Below are 14,118 nucleotides of genomic sequence, written 5' to 3'. Positions count from 1 at the left end.
CTATCTCTGTGATCTGCCCTGTTCTCAGATCCAACTGGGATGTGCTCAAGAGCAGTTTGAGACAGTTCTTCTCCAGCTGGGGTGATCAGATAGCAAGTGTGACAAAACCAGGACTGGGAGAGGGGAAATTGTTGCCTGTATAAGACAAAGCCCCAAATATCAGGATGGTCCTGATAATATCGGGATGACTGGTCGCCCTGCCTCCAGCACCTCACTCACTTTACTCAGCAAAGGCAAATTAGACATCAAGTGGTAGATGGTCTAGATCAGTGGTTCTCAAACTTTTTTTTTCCTGGCCCACTTGAAAATTGCTGAGAGTCTCGGCGGACCACTTAATGATCTTTCCAAACGTTGTTTGTACCATTAGCTAACTATTGTAAAGCGCTTTGGATAAAAGCACTATATTAAAAAAAAAAGTTAATAATAATTAACATTTTTTTTTCTACACATAAAAGCACACAACTCATATTTTAGTATCAGTAGACTTACCTTTCTAATGCGATGGATGTGCCCTCTCTCCCACGCCACAGCAGCCACAGAGCTGAGGCTGAGAAGGAGGGCCGTCTCTCCCCAGCAGACGCAGCCCTGGAGCTGGGGAAAGTCTCCTTTTTCTCTGGCCACTGCAGCCCTGCACATCCTAAATTCCCCCCACCCCCTCTTCTCACCCTACTTCCCCCTCCCATCTACCCCCTGTTCCCCCAAGGCCCACCTCACCTTGCATGTGTGTCTTCTCCAGGGTCCAGGCACCTAATTAGGTGGGTGGCCCTTCATTCTCCTGTGTGCTGCCGCCCAGGCGCACATCTTAGAGGGAACTATCCACGGACCACCTGAATGGAGCTCCCGGACCACTGGTAGTCCATGGACCACAGTTTGAGAACCTCTGGTCTAGATAATATAGTCCTGCCGTGAGTGCAGGGGACTAGACTAGATGACATCTCAAGGTCCCTTCCAGTCCTATGATTCTACGGTCAGGTCAGTTACATCAAGCAGAAGTTTCTTGAGCTCTTTTTGGACAATTGCTGGCTTCTGTCAGAGGACAGCTCCTCTAATTCTCTCCCTCAGTGGTCACTAGAGCATAAGGCTGCTGACTAGAGCAGGGTGGAGAAAGGTAATTCTGCATCTCAGAGGATTTTGACATTTGGACATTTGACATTTGGATTTGTTCTGATTTGGAGCCCAAACCAAACACTTCAAAATTCTCAGTGAAAGGGAGTGAAGCTTCCGGGCAGTCTGCCTGGTGGCTACCCCAGAGCCACAGACCCTGGAAGCCTTGGGGAACGCCACCTGGTGGGCTGCCATTGACCCTGGAAGTCCGAGTTGCCAAGGAGCCATGAGCCTGGCATCTTGGGAGCTTGCTCTCCCAGGTTCCCCCTCAGACCTCTTGACAAGCTGTGGAGGAGCTGAAAGCCACAGCTCCCAGGGCTTCCAGACTTCTGGCTCTCCTTCAGACTGCCTGGCAGACTGAAGATAAGCCAGGGGCCTGGAACCACTGGCACTTTGCTCTTCTCTGCTGCCAGGCAAGCTGCAGAGGAGCCTGGTAGCTTGAGAGCCAGGGCTTCTAGGCTCTCGGCTTCCCATCAGTCCGGTTTCCCACCAGCTTACCTTCCTGCCTCCTTGGCAGCCTACCCAGTGTACTACTGTAACTTCATCAAAATCAAACTGTCTCACCAAAACATTTTAAGTTCCATGAATGGCACTTTGTGACAGACAAACCTTCCATTAGAGAATTCCCAACCAGTCCTTCTGTTGAGACTTCAGGCCCCCAGGGCAGGTGGAGCTGGGTTCCAAATGGTTGGCCTGAATGCACGAATCACTAGGCGGGATTCTCTAGGCCTGTGTTATGCAGGAGGTCAGACTAGATGACCAGAACAGTCCCTTCTGGCCTTTAAAATCTCTGGATGAAATTCCTTGGTTAAAACTCCATGTAGATTAATACTATATAGATACACTATTATTTAATTTTGTATGTGCGCTTAGAGCTTGTTGAATAAGCACATTTTTATTAATCAGAAAACAAGTGACTGTATAAAAATATACTTTAAATCGGATTAGTTTTTCAGCAGGGAGAATACTTTTCTTCCTGTACTGGGGGAACTCCCATGGATGCCTGTGGACATTGCATAGAAATTTGGTGTCTGATCCTTCATCACTGATGACAGGGAACTTTATTGTTCATGTCAGGCACAGGTGCAGGATCAGACAGTCAGCAAGGAGAATACACCACACTGCTGGTAAAGCCAGGGAAGCAAGCGTTCTGCTTAAGAGACAATATGTTACTATGGAGATTGCAGAAGGGCTTGATAAGATGTCATGCAGCTTTAAAGGAAGCAAAAAGGAAGAACGGGAAGACTCAGGATTAATAATGGGGTATGGTTCAATGGACACCAGGGTATCAGTGACTGAAAATCATTACTATCTAACTACTGTTTCGTGATCTGTTTGAAGCGATTATAGTGTGCACTGACCGGTTATCAGTAAATTGATGTCCACACTGTAAAAACCACCATCAAAGTTGGCACTAATTGGTATCCTTTTAGCAGCATTAGCAGAGAGGTCAACATTTGAATGGGCCTTGGAGAATGTAGTACTCCCTTTTCCCATAAAGGTGATTTTTCTAGGTCAGGGTTGAGGAATATTAGCAGCATGGGGAAAGGAGGAGGGGAAGCTTTCAGTGCTGCTGTTGGTGTATACCAGCTGTGCGGGTAAATAAAGGACTCGGAGCTAGTCTGTGTTTAGGTGTAGGTGTATTGATCTGGCACCTTTCACCAAAGCTAAATTTGCAGTATGTATTTATTTAACAAAGCAAAAAGAATGATAAAAATAATATTAAAAGTTCCAAATTGCAGAGAAGAAGCTTACCTGCAAAAAATACGCTCGCAAACTAAGTTGTGCCTGATCACACAACAATACTGAGATCTGAGCAATGAAATTACAGTTGATTCTAGCAGTTGCATCGGAGCATAGTTTGTTCAATTTTATTTATGAAACAAAACCGAATTGAACTGAAATTTGGAAGGGAGCAAAAAGTAATTCTTACTAATGACAGAAAGGGTGAGCAAAATGCTTTACTGCTATCAAAGTCGTCTTATGCTTGTGGACAGGGAGAGGAAATTAAATTTAGCCCAGAAAAGAATCCCTGTTAGGAGCCTCATTTATGCAGTAGGAATTGTTCCTGCTCTGGGAAGCTTTAACCCACATCCCAGAAAAGGCTAAGATCCAATTAAACATCAAAGGCTCAAATAAAATCCTGCAGGTTGGGATATTTATTTTTATTTAACGAAAGTTAACCCCAGGAATAAAATCCTCGGAGACGTGGCATTTCATGCCCAGCTATCCGACAGTAAGTGACCATTTAAAATAATGTGCAGAATAATAAATTTAGAGAAGATTGACAATGGGGAAGAAGTAAATCGCAGCCATTTGGGAGAATCTGTAGACCATGTGGTGGTCAGCCCCTCAGGATGAAATTAGGGTATAGAGAATCTTATAAATGTTGCAGACGTTTGGGAGCATATATACAGCATGTTGAAATTGCTCTTGGAAATGTGATTTGTTTTTATGACCCTCCTAATGTCTCAGTTGGTAGTACTGCATGTTATATAGTTACATAGAATTTACTAGACTGGCTTACAGCATTCATCCGTTAAGTCTACTATCTTTTCTCTTCATGGGAATCATGATCATTGTTTGTATTACTGTAGCATCTAGAGGCCCAAGCAGGGTTCCATCGTGCTATTTGCTGCCTGTCCCCCCAGTAAGAGACCATCCCTGCACCAAAGAGTTTCTAATCTCAGTAAACAGTTGAAGGAATTACTATCCTCACCTCAACCCCAACCCATTAGGCAGGTGGAGAAATGAGGCACAGAGAGATGAAGTTGAACCCAGATCTCCTGAGTCACATTCCAGCATCTTAATCACAAGGCCAGCCTTCCTCCTGTGAAGGACAGTAAGATGGTCTTGGTGTTAAAGTCAGGAGTGGGAGCCAGGAGCTGTGGGTCCTATTAATGGCTCTACCCCATAGGTGCCAACTCAGTGGGTGCTCTGGGGCTGGAGCACCCATGGGGAAAAATTAGTGGGTGCTCTGCACCCACCAGCAGCCAAGCTTCCCTCTCTGCCCCCACCCCCCACCTCACCTCCTCCTCCGCCTCCGCCTCCTCCCCTGAGCGCACCGCGTCCCTGCTCCTCCACCTACCTTCCAGCGCTTGCCGCCTCCAAACAGCTGTTTGGCTGTGTAGCAAGCTCTGGGAGGGAGGGGGGGAGCGGGAACATGGTACGCTCAAGGGAGGAGGCGGGGCCGGGGCGTGGATTTGGGGAAGGAGTCGGAATAGGGGCAGGGAGGGGGCAGGGACTTTGGGGAAGAGGTTGGAATGGGGGCAGGGCAGGGGCAAAACGGGGCAGGGCTGGGGTGGAGTCGGGGCGGGGCCGGGGGCAGAGGGGGGTCAAGCACCCACTGGCGTGAGCAGAAGTCAGCGCCTATGGACCATAGTTTTCTTGTGTGACCCTGAGCAAGTCATTTAACCTTAATGTGCCTCAGTTTCCCCATCTATAAAATGGATGGAAATAAGTCTATCTCACAGGTGTGCTGTGAGGTTTAGTTCATTGAAATGCAAAAAGAGCTCAGAGATCCTCAGATGGAAAGTGCTATGGAAGTGCAAGAAGTGTGTCAGTGTATTATTGTAAGAGTCAATGCTTCAGATGACCTGGAATAGTGCAGATTGTGCTTACCAATGGGCCTTGCTTTATATCACACTGCACATTCTCTCCTGTCAGTTCAAGCTGAGTGCAGGCTGATTAAGACTAATGCTGTGGTAAGCAAGGGAATGCAGGGCGGGCCTCTTTTAGGACCACAGCCAGTAACGCTGAGTGTGTTGTAGTACATCAGCACTAATCAAAAAGTCATGTGACCTTCAATTAATGATATTAACATAAATCACGTAACCATTATCTAGTAATCAGTGGGGTGGAGGGCTTTTTAAAGGCTTTACATTACAAATTTGGTAATTCAATGGCAAGGAAAGGGCTTCTAAAGTTCTTCTATTGGATTCTGCTTTGCAAAATGGTTCAAAAGGTTTTTAAATTCTTTTTTAAATGAGTTAAAAGGTAGCACCGTTCAAAAGGCTAATTAGCTTTATGCCTTCCAAAATCCTGCTTTCACTATAGGTCACAATCAAATCATGGGAGTTTCTTGACGCAAAGGAACACCTTGGATAATGCATTGATGTCCAAATAATGTTAATTATGAAGGCTGATTTCCTCTGTTCCCCTACCCCCACCCTGGTACATCCCACTCCTACCTTTTTCCATTCCTGGCTCTGTAAAATGATCACGGGCTGTTTATACAGCGCTGCTCCCTTCACCAAGTGTAGCATTTAGTACTGTGCACTATCTCCACTCCATGCTTCGTTTCTGAAAAAAATCTATACAGCGCTGGAAATTGCCTGAGATGAGCCAACTTGAAACCAAAAAATCCCAGTTAAGACAGGTTTTAATTATTAAATTTTCTATTAATATGTTGAAGGTCAGTGGAACTGCCCCAGTTTTCAAGAAGCTCTGGGCAATTTCACCTGATCTTATATTTTAGCACTAAATCCATACTTATTAAAGGATTTAGCAGGTAGGTCAGAAGTGGCTAAATCTCTGATTCTGCTTCACATGAATACTGAACATTTTTTTTCTTCGTCTGTACTGCTCCTCACTACGCTGGAAATGTTTAAAATTCTGCCATGTCCATATTAGGCACTTAATTTTTTTAAACATGTAGAAACCGATTTGTGACAAATTAAGTAAAAATTGGCATAATTATTCTTTACCTCCCACCTGATTCTGTTTTGAAACACAGGATTATACCATATGCTGCGGTGAAGGCTATTGTGTATGTAGTATCAATTAAAAGGGGTCATTCTGACGTTAAGATCTGGGAGTCCATGAAGGAAGCATTCCACAGGTAGCGAGATGCATGGTGGGGTTTTCTTTCTTCTGGTGCATCATAGTCAGGGAACCAAGCTATTTACTTTCTAAGGGAAACACTGTGGTCAGCCTCTATGAGGATGTGCGTAAATGGAGGGGGATACAAGAATCATGCACTTTCGTCCTTGCATCCTGCACAAGAAATAGCCAGAATCCCATTGGAATGAGGTGAGGACAGAGTCAAAGCTCCCTTTCCCCCATCTCACCTCAGTGAAAACCAGAGCTGGTCAAAGAGAGGTTGGATCCTCCTCCAGGGTGGTGTAGCTGACACACTTGTGCACTGCCTGGGAGCCCCCAGGAATATCATGGCTGAACCACAGGACTGCACGGCCCATTCTCACACCTACTAATGCACTCGATAGCTCCTTGGATACAGTCTACCCCAAAACCCATTCAAAAGGTTCTGAGTGGTCACAGAAATCACCAAATGCCCCTACAATGTAAAATTAAATGAACTCAGTCCCCTAATGTTGCTTGACCTTCTCATAAACAAACTAGGGAAATGCAACCTAGAAGGTGGGTGTGTAAATGGTTGGAAAACTGTTCCCAGAGAGTAGTTATCAATGGTTCACGGTCAAGCCTGGAAGGGTTATGTCGGGTGGAGTCCCGCAGGGATCAGTTCTATATCCAATTCTGTTCAATATCTTCATCAATGATTTAGATAATCGCATAGAGAATACACTGATAAAGTTTGCAGACGATACCAAGCTGGGAGGGATTGCAAGTGCTTTGGAGGATAGGATTAAAGTTCAAAATGATCTGGACAAACTGGAGAAATGGTCTGAAGAAAATAGGATGAAATTCAATAAGGACAAATGCAAAGAATTCCACTTAGGAAGGCATAGTCAGTTGCACACATACAAAATGGGAAATGATTGCCTAGGAAGGAGCTCTGCGGAAAGGGATCTGGGGTTATAGTGGAGCACAAGCTAAATATGAGTCAACAGTGTAACATTGTAACAAATAAAGCAAACATCATTCTGAGATGTGCAGGAGTGTTGTAAGCAAGACACAAGAAGTAATTCTTCCTCTGTACTCCACGCTGACTAGGCCTTAGTTGGAGAATTGTGTCCAATTCTGGGCACCACATTACAGGAAAGATGTGGACAAATTGGAGCAAGTCCAGAGAAGAGCAACAAAATGATTAAAGGTCTAGAAAACATGACCTCTGAGGGAAGATTGAAAAAATTGGTTCTGTTTAGTCTGGAGAAGAGAAGATTGAGAGGGGACATGATAACAGTTTTCAAGTACATAAAAGGTTGTTACAAGGAGGAGGGAGAAAAATTGTTTTCATTAAACTATGAAGATAGGACAAGAAGCAATGGGCTTAAATTGCAGCAAGGGAGGTTTAGGTTGGACATTAGAAAAAACTTCCTAACTGTCAGGGTAGTTAAGCACTGGAATAAATTGCCTAGAGAGGTTGTGGAATCTCCATCACTGGAGATTTTTAAGAGCAGGTTGGACAAACACCTGTCAGGGATGGTCTAAATAATACTTAGTCCTGTCATGAGTGCCAGGGACTGGACTAGATGACCCTTCCAGTCCTAGGATTCTGTGATTCCATGAAATAAACTTGACTTCTGCTGATCAGCTGGTTCATGCTAATTAGTGTAGCTGGTTCAATAGTGAGGGTGGGGAGCAAGGCGTAGTGTTATTGACCTACAAGCCCCACACTGGTCAGTTGGAGAACTGGCTGAAGCTCTAGATTTTCCATTTCTTGATTCCCCCTGCTGCTGTGGAGGTTTGGAGGGTATTCCACAGTTCTTTGGACAGCACCTTTGCTTTCTACCCAGCACTGAGCCAGGCCTTGGGAGCCAGGCACCACCTTGTTTTTTTTCTGTTATTCTGTTCCATAGGGAAGGGACATAGGACTTTCCTGGGGCACAGGTAGAGCTGGGTCAGATTTTCCTCTCCGACATGCATGGACTGTTTGGAGCCAATAGGAGCCCCATTCAAGCTCAGAGTTTGGCCAGCGGTTTGTCCACAAGCTCATTTGAATTCCTGCAAGGGACTGCAGGCGTCCGTGACAGCAAAGAAAGAAAAACAGTATGGAAAGGATGTGGGAATATACAATGCACCTAGGAATAGGCTGCGGAATAGCTAAGCTATTTGTACAAACAGTAAAAGAGATTAAAGATGAAAGGAAATATTTAGCCACCTTTTGGGGACAGCTGGTGTGAAAATAGTTGTTAACAGGCAGGGCTTTTATACTCAAGTGGAGTGTTCTAGCTAAGCTTAAATAGGCAGGAGCAGCATAATGCAGCTGGCCAGAGCCTGTGGATACAGTAACAGGAGAATTAAAAGCTTTTCTTCTACTGATTCACTCACACGGCTCACATGTTAGCTAATCACACTCTAATTTTAACAACAGAATTGGGAAACTTGAAAAAAAATGTGGCTCCGATTAAAAATGGAGATGGCAAATTCTATCGCTCGGTCCAAATGATAAAGTAACAATTCACCTGCCCTCTTCAGTAAATCAACCTTGCCTGTTTCAAGTTGCCTGCAAAGACCTGTATTTAAAAGAAAACCTAATCTCAAATCCCCTTTGATCATGTCTCTGAGGCCCACCATAAAAATAAAAGCTACTCTGGCTATTTAATCATCCATTAGACACCTGTGAGCACAAGAAGATCAGGTTATAAAGGGCTAGTTGATGTGTGGCAAGCTGTGTGCTGTAAGGCTATTTAAATTGTACAGTTCACAGCTATTTTTAAACTGGCTGTTAAATGGAAGATTTAGATTGGCAAATGCCTGGCTCTCCTTGTCAAGAATCATTAAATTACACATTAATGTGACTGTCTGAAGTACCTTTTTTTCCACAGGTATTGATATAGATTGTCAGCTGCGATTCTTTGTTTAGGGCTCTTTGGGACTAGAATCTTAAATATCTAGGGACAAATTCTCACCTAGAAAAATTCCATTGCGGTCAACACCATTTGAGGATTTGGCTTTTTTACACTAGAGATGGAGAAGGTCTATTAGATCATGGGTTCTCTACCTGAAGGTCACAGCCACCCTGTCCTTGCCATATTGCTAAAAGGGAGGAAGCTCTGACTAGATCCTAGCTAGATTGGAGGGTTTCTGCTGTGGAGAAGGAGGTTCTAGTGTAGAAAAGGTTCAGAATCACAGTTTCAGATCATCTAGTGCATGCCCCTGCCACTGCAGAGTTGTTCTCTACAGTGCTAGTGGATGTTCCAGTTGAGATTTCAATGTCCCAAGCAATGGGGCTTCCACCCGTTTTCACAGAAGACTTAGTCCACAGAGATTCACCTTTGGGAGCTTTTTCCTAACACTTACCTCAATTTACCCTTTGTGTAGTGCCACTCCACTACCCTAGTTTCACACGTTTAAATAACTCTTATCAGTTTCTCAAGATGGATTCATAATAGCCTCCTTTTGTCCCCACTTTCATTTCTTCTCAGCCTTTCTGTAGAAATATGACCTGCTAAGGGTTCCTTTCTCCCAGTCTTGTAGATAGAGTACAGGATAGGATGTCAGGAGATCTGGGTTCTCTTTCCATCTCTGCCACTGATTTCTTGTATGTCCATGGGCAAGTCATTTAGCTTCTCTTTGTCTCAATTTTCCTTGTCTGTGAAAATGAAGGTGATGCCTACTTACCCCACAAAGGAATGTCATCAGACTGTAACCCACTAACATTTGTTAAAGTGTTTTGAGATGCTTGGATAGCAGGCTCAATATATGTGCAAAGTATTATTGTGCGGATGTTTATATAGCTCATTGCAGTAACAAAGACTCAATCCTATAAGATGCTGAATATCTCATTCTCTCTCTTTGGGTACTTAACTGGCCTTCTATTACCATAACATCTGAGCACCTAACCTTCCTCTGCAGCATGGGGCACGGGTCAGTTGCTAGTTTGAACTAGAGTAAAGGTGGATTCTCTGTAACTTGAAGTCTTTAGATCAAGGTTTGAGGGCTTTGGTAACTCAGCCAGAGGTTATGGGCCTATAACAGGAGAGGGTGGGTGAGGTTCTGTCGGTGCAATGTGAAGGAAGCTAGACTAGAGGATCATGATGGTCCCTTCTGGCCTTAAAGTCTATGAGTCTCTGAACCTGTTAATGGATTTTATCCTCACAACACCTCTATGAGATAGGGAGATGCTGTTGTCCCCCTTTTACAGATCGGGAGCCTAGGTACAGATAGGGTTGCCAATTTTCTAACTGCACAAAACCAAACACCCTAGCCCCGCCACTTCCCTGAGGCCCCGCCCCCTGCTCACTACATTCCCCCTCCCTCGGTGGCTCACTGTCCTCCACCTTCACTCACTTTCCCTGGGCTAGATCAGAGGGTTGGGGTGTGGGAGAGGCTCTAACTGGGGGTGTGGGCTCCAGGGTGGGGCCAGAAATGAGGGGTTCAGGGTGCAGGAAGGGACTCCAGGCTGGGGCAGGGAGTTGGGGTGTAGAAGGGGGTGAGGGCTCCGGTTCGGGGTGCAGGCTCTGGGGTGGGACTGGGGATGAGGGGTTTGGGGTGCAGGAGTGGGCTCCAGGCTAGGGGGTGGGGCAGAGGGATTCAGAAACTGGGAGGGGGTACCAGCTCTGGAATGGGGGTGCAGGCTCTGGGGTGGGGCCGGGGATGAAGGGTTTGGGGTGCAGGCGGGGGCTCCAGGCTGGGGCTGAGGCTGAGGAATTTGGAGGGCAGGATCGTGCTACGGGTTGAGGCAGGGGGTTGGGGTACAGGAGGAGGTATGGGCTCTGGGGTGGAGGTGTGGGCTCTTTTGTGGGGCTGGGGTGAGGGGTTCAGGGTGTGGGAGGGGGCTCTGGGCTGGGACAGGGGGCTGGAGTATGGGGGAGTGAGAGCTCTGGCTGGGGTTGTGGGCTCTGGGGTGGGGACAGGGATGAGAGGTTTGGGGTACAGGAGGGGGGCAGGGGACTCAGGCCTGGGGCAGGGGGTTAGGGCATGGGCTTACCTCGAGTGCCTCCCAGTCAGTGGCACAGTGGGGCTAAGGTAGGTTTCCTGCCTGACTTGGCTTCACACTGAGCCCCCGAAGCGGTGAGCAGATCCGGCTCCTAGTTTGGGGGGCCAGGCGGCTCTGCGCGCTGCTCTCGCCCGCAGGCACTGCTCCTCCCACCCCTAGGTTCCATTGTCTGGTGCTCGTGATGGGGGCAGCACACGGAGCCCTGGACTTAAATGCAAAAAGTCTTGAACTTCTTTAGTCTCAAGGCATTTCTTCTCCTCTGGTTACGGGGTCATGCCATAAAGTGTTTAGTTTTTACTCTGTTTACTTTATTTTCTCCCAGACTTTATCGTCTCACAGGTCAGCCAAAGAGAGCCAACTTTTTTCAGTGCAGGTGCTCAGCTTGATTCCTACATGAGTTAATTTGAACATCGAATGTGATCACGATACCCCAATAGGCCTAGTTCCGTGACTGTGTAGTCTGCTGATTAGAGCAGCGGGCAGGAAATAAGGATTGCTGGGTTCTGTTCCCAGCTATCCTACTGATCTGAGGGGCATCACTTAACTGGTCTATGCCTCATTTTCTCAGCGTGCACTGTGGCGTGACAATACTCACAATCCCACATGAGAGTTGAGAGAATCAATTTGTTAATTCCAGAAACAAAGGGTAAAACTTTCAAAAACACAAGTGACTCAGGAACCTACAAACCTTTAAAAATCTGAGCCTTTGGCACTTTGGAGCCTGTGTTCCATTGACTCCTGAGGGCCAGATTTTAAAGATATTTAGGCACCTACAGATACAGATAGGCTCCTGGTGGGGTTTTCAAAAGCACCTAAGCACCACTAGCCACCTACCTGCATCGTTAGGCTCCTAAATACTTCTGAAAATCTGGCCCTAAGTCACTTTTGAAAATGGCACTTAAGATCATGAGTCACTTCAGTGCTTCTGAAAATGGTAGTCCAAGTACATTATTAGAAATTGAAGGCTGCATGATTCAGCAGAAAGAGTTCAAGGACCTGTAAGTGACTGAAATGAAGGGAATTGGCTGGAGGAGAAGGGGTGGATCGTGGGTTTCCAACCCTCTAGGATTGGCCTGGAGTCTCCAGGAATTAAAGATTTAATATTTAATTAAAAATTATGTCACGTGATGAAATCTTCAGGAATACATCCAACCAAAATTGGAAATCCAAGGTGGATCACTTGATAAATTGCTCTGCTCTGTTCGTTTCCTCTGAAGCATCTGGCACTGGCCGCTTTCAGAAGACAGAATAGTGGGCTTGATGGACCATTGGTCTAACCCAGTATGATCGTTCTTATATACTTATGTTCTTACAATTGCAAACACATAAGTTGTAGTATGTGGCAAGCAGCTAGAAAGTTTGTAAGGCACTTTGCGAATGAGGTGTGTTCTACAAGGGCTAAGTATTATTATTTCTTACAGTAATTACTCTCTGTAAAGAGCTCTAAGTGCCTTGAAGGAAAGGGTCCATTTAATTGTAAGGTCGTAAAACCCCTGCTGACTGGCTTTATGGACACACCAAATCTCCCTCTCCAAATCAAAATGAACCCAGCAGCCCCACCAAGCATAGCAGAAGCACCTCAAAGTCTCTGTATATCTGAAGATCCCTGTCACTGGCCATATTAATTAGAAAAAGACTAAGGCAAGCTTATATAAGGGTGAATTTCAGTCAGGTGTGATGTTAATGCAGGCTGAGTAGTCCTGAATTTTTTATGTGCAGTCAGTGACCTGAAGCAAATGTTTCATCTGATACCAACCCCTTCTTCACCCACAAACTTCTAGGACTAAATCCTGCCCCTAATATACTGAGGCACACAAAAGGGGAGACACTGAAGCCATCCTGGGCTCCTTAGCCACGCTGGTGGGACATAACAGGATGGCGTGAGGAGTGGGAGGGAAATGTGCTCTGTAGAGCACCTTACTGCACCTTAACATGAGAGTGTCATGCACAGTTCCTCGTGCCTGCTAGCAGCATACATGCTTAGGGCTGCGGGGGCCTCTTAACACCCCAAGCAAGCTGATCCTTCCCCACTCAGCTGTGGCCTGCTAGCTGGTGCATTCGCCACTGCCCTGCCTGTCGAGTACTTGGCTAGAATTCTGCCCAGCTCTGCACAGGCGCACTGAAAGGAAAAAAGTTCCTGTCCCCTCTCCCTATGCCCTCCTTCCTCCTCCCCTCCTCCCCCCGGGATGGTTATAGCAGAGAGAGTCGTGTCCCTAGAAACGGACGGCAGCTAAGGGGGATTAAATACTGAACTGCTGGGCAGATTCGGCCCCGTTCATATGTGCTGTGCGGAACTGCCAGGGAGTAGAGGGAGTCATTAGTCTGAGAAGAAGTCAAGGTGTTTGAACTCACATGTGGCTTGAAAGGGGGAGAGCGTCGTTAGGTTTGTGTTACACAGATCGAAGGGAAGAAGTCAGCTGACCAGTCTGGAGTCCAGTGAAGCAGCAATGGAGGCATGTCATTTCATTTGCTGTGTAACGCCACTTTGGGGTTTGTTTGATTGTTTTCCTGTGAGCCAGTGTCCAATGATAACAGCAGAAATAGGCACTTACCATCTGTGTCATGGATATCTGGTCCCCTCCAGCCCTTTTTCCCCAGACCAATAATAAAATAAGATGTAGATGAAAGGGCCAGGTTTTAGGATTTTAGGGCCATATTTTCAGCGATGCCAAGCACCCCACAGTCTCACCAGAGATCTGTGGGCACCTAACACGTCTACAGATAAGGCCTGCAGGGTCTGATCCTGCCAGGAGACGAGTGCCAAGGTATTGAGCATCCTCAGCTTCCAGTGACATCAGGGAGAGTTGAGGACACATAGCAGCCCCGCAAGCAGCAGACCATAAATCTCATCAGATAAGAGTATAGGCCCCTCAGTGCCCGGAAGAGGATTTTTAATGAGGGAGCGGTAAAACAGAGTCCTGGCTTCACCCACAGAGAAAACCTAATAAAAATGTTCTTTATTAACATTAACCAAAACTAAAAGAGGTGATTTAATGAATCTCAGCTCCTGCATCATGGGATAACAAGCTGCAAATAAACTTTGCCAGCACTTAACTTTATCATTGGTGATTTATCAGTGCATTGTTTTCACACTTAACCAGTTTTTAATTAAATTTGACCTTTGTTCCGTTTGTTGGAAGAGCCTTTCCCTTTGGATGTGGTCAGCACAAAAGCTTGAGGAGTGTGATAAAATTTGAAAGCAAAGAGGAGGA

The 14,118-nt window shown here is 46.0% G+C and overlaps 1 protein-coding gene across 1 annotated transcript in view; it reads left to right on the top strand.

Moving 5' to 3' along the window:
• TENM4 (teneurin transmembrane protein 4) overlaps positions 1-14,118 on the top strand; it is a 1,747,045-nt gene that overhangs the window by 1,585,493 nt on the left and 147,434 nt on the right. The gene's annotated exons all lie outside the window — the stretch shown is intronic.

The sequence above is a fragment of the Chelonia mydas genome, chromosome 1 (assembly GCF_015237465.2).
Source record: "Chelonia mydas isolate rCheMyd1 chromosome 1, rCheMyd1.pri.v2, whole genome shotgun sequence".
Lineage (NCBI taxonomy): Eukaryota > Metazoa > Chordata > Testudines > Cheloniidae > Chelonia > Chelonia mydas.
Note: the sequence above shows the minus strand (reverse complement) of the source record. Positions and strands in the feature narration are given on the sequence as shown.